This window comes from Hipposideros armiger, unplaced genomic scaffold (assembly GCF_001890085.2).
Source record: "Hipposideros armiger isolate ML-2016 unplaced genomic scaffold, ASM189008v1 scaffold_912, whole genome shotgun sequence".
In the NCBI taxonomy this organism is placed as follows: domain Eukaryota; kingdom Metazoa; phylum Chordata; class Mammalia; order Chiroptera; family Hipposideridae; genus Hipposideros; species Hipposideros armiger.
Window position 1 is genome coordinate 331,638 of NW_017732262.1, and position 3,492 is coordinate 335,129.

A 3,492-nucleotide genomic window follows, 5' to 3' on the forward strand; every position below is an offset into this window, starting at 1 on the left:
CAAGTACTCATTGATCTTAAGGAATTTCTTTGTTCTTTTATTTATTTTTAACTTGAAAAGGAATTTGTGTATTACTCGTGTTTGAGAATCTCTGCCTTTTGCTTACAGGTTGTTTTAAGAATACAGAGGGAAGTACAGGACAAATGTAAGCTCAAACTATTCATTTGCAACACTGTTCAGGATACCACAACATATCAATGAATTAATAGGAAATCTAATGAAGAGATATGAAGGCAGAGTGGTTTAGAGCATGGTTCAGATTCAGTCAGCTTAACTCCACTGCCTCTTAGCTCTGTGACCTTGAACAAGTTATGTGACTTCAATTTCCTCATCAATATGATGATGGGGGTAAAAATGGGACCTACGTTATATGGTCCTTGAGAGAATTAAATGAACACACACACACACACACTGCTTAGAGCAGGGCCTAGTACATACTCGGTACATGTAAGTGTAAGCTACACCCCTTGCGATAAAAAGCTATTTTTATGATGACTAGGTTTTTCTGTTGTTAAAAATGGGTAGCACCTCTCTTTGGTCACTTTACTTCATAAATCCTCTTGAGGGAATCTGATAGAATTTAGGTCTGAGACAGTAATTGCACAAACGTACCGTAGAGTTCAGTGACTATCCTAAGCAGAGGACTTGAGGCTCCTTAGTTGTGAGAGTTGGAGGGTCACAAGTCATAAAGCATGGAAATATGTGTGCCATGTCTAGGTATGTTTCTCTCATAGTGGAGCAAATTATTTTTTCTTTAGTCAATAATCTGTTTTCCCAAATTTGTGCTTTTTAAAAAATTAATAGAGATGCATGCCTTGCTTATACATGTTTTCTTGCCCACACATGTGTTTCCCCAGCATAAATGTGTAAAAGTGAAATTGTTTTGGACTAATGGGCTCTAAACTTATATGAAAGTACCTTTTTATATAAATTATCCAGAAAAAGAACCAAGTAGGTAGGTAAATAAATAATGCCAACCCAATGGATTAAAAGTAGTTTAATCCCTTCCTAATTACTACTGAGATTCATCATCCACTAATCATCCACTAAAATATTTGTTGGATATTTATGTTTTTTCTTATGTATATTTTATATTGAAATACTTTACCACTTGTCTGTTTGTTGCCACCTCTCTCGCCCTTTTTCTTTTCTTTTTTTTGTTTTCCTAATAGGCTGTGGTCAGTTGCAAAGCTATATTTTCAGAAAGAGGAAAACTTGCTTATTGCAGGAGGGTTTTTAATTTCTCTTTGTCTTCATATCTCTATAGCCTATAACAGTAAAGAAAGACAAGCAATAATATATATTGTACAAGTTACAACGACAGCATTTAGTATTATGCCAGTTTGCATAATCTTTTAATAAGGTTTTGTTCTAGTCACTTATGCATAATGACATCTTAATTTCACTGTACATGATTAAAGCAGTATCCTAAAGACTCTTTAGTGTATTACAAAACTTTTGTGATGCTGTTGTGAGCTGTTTTATAAACTTACTTACTTCAGTATTTTTTTAAGTTATTACTCATCATATTTTCTTTTTTTGTTTGTTTTTGTTTTCCTGCTTTAGAATGTTCATATGGACATGGGTTTTTTGCTCTTTCCATCATTTTCACTGTAGAATGATCTTAAAATAAGAAGAAAAAGTATGAAAATATTCTTTTGGCATGCAGAGGCTGTACTTTCTAGTTTATAAATATCAGCCAAGTTGTTTTTATGTATATACATTAGTTTACTTATGTAATTCCATAATATTACTGTAAGTGAAAATTATGATCATAATAATGTAACAGTGTATATATACTAGAATGGCTAAAATTAAAACTATTACCAATACCAAGTATTGGTAAATTTGAGAAAATATCTGAATCTCTTCTTTCACTATTCATGAGTGTGTCAACTGGTACAATTACTTTGGAAAAATAGTTGGCCATAACTATAAAGTAAACATTGTCAATTCCTGTGATCCAGCAAGTCCATTCCTGGGTATTTATCCAACATAAATATCTCATATGTCCACCAATAACCAAGATGCTAATTATAGCTTTATTCAAAATAGCAGCAAACTTGAATCAAGTTGTATTCATTTTGTATTGGTCTGTAACAAATTACCACAACTTTAGCAGCTTAAGACAACAGATGTTTATCATCTCATAAATTCTTTAAGTCATAAGTGGAGTACAACTAAACTGGGTACTCTGCTTATTAAAAAACTGCAATTAAAAAATTAGCCAGGCTTAGTTTTCATCTGAGGCTCAGGGTTCTCACTGATATTAAAGATATTCAGTTGGTTGTTGACAACTTGAGAGTTTTTTCTCTTTTTTTTTTTCCCAGTCTCTGAGACCACCTACAGTACCTAGAGACTGACGCTGTCAGTGGTCTACCCAACATGGCGATGGTGGCTTACTTTATTTATCCAGAAAGGAGAACTGGTGAGCAAGATGAAATTATATAATGTAACAATCACAGGAGTGATATTCAATCACTTTTTCCATATTTTATTGGTTAAAAGCAAATTAGGGAGAATTGACACTTTTATCATTATGTAATGCCCCTCTTTATTCCTGATAATTTTTGTTGCTCTGAAGTCTGCTTTGTCTGAAATTAATGTAGCTACTTCAGCTTTCTTTTGATTAGTGTTAGCATGGAATGTCTTTCTCCATCTCTTTTCACTTTTAATCTATCTGTGTTTTTATATTTAAAGTGAATTTCTTGTACATAACATGTGGTTAGTTCTCGTTTTTTGGTCCACTATGATAGTCTCAGTCTTTCAGTTCATGTATATAGACCATTTACATTTAAAGCAATTTTTTTATATAGCAAATAAGTCAAACAGAAAGAGTACCTACTATACAATTGCATTTATATGAGGTTCAAAATGAACAAATTAGTCTACATATGTATAAAGTCAGAAAACATGGTCATGCTTATACCAATGTACTAAAAAGCAAAAAGGTACAAAGGAACTTTTGGGAGTGTGGAAAATGTTCTCTTTTTATCTTGATTGTAGTTATATAGGTATATACATCTGTAAAATTTTTATTGAGCTGTATATTTAAAATGTGTGCATTTACTGCATGTAAGTCCATGTTTTTCATATACTCCAATAGAAATAAATAAATAAGAAATAACTATGAAAGAAACGTTTACAGTGTAACCTTGAATTGCGAGTGACTTGGTTTGTGAGTGTTCCATAAGACGAGCAAACATTTCTAATAACTTGGTAAATGAGTGATATCTTGCAATATGAGTAGTTTGTTTCCAGAACAAATTATGCTCACAAGCCAAGGTATTACTGTACTTTCTTTACATTTTATACCAAACCATGAGACTTTGTACAAATGTGTAGCAACTTGACTATTGGTTAAGAGTATAGCATGTGGTGCCTACTGCCTTAGTTCAAATCCTGGATTTCCAACATGTTAACCTTAAGCAAATACTTCAGGCTGTGCCTCAGTGTCTTCTGTAAAATGGTGAAAACTATAGTATTTGCCTA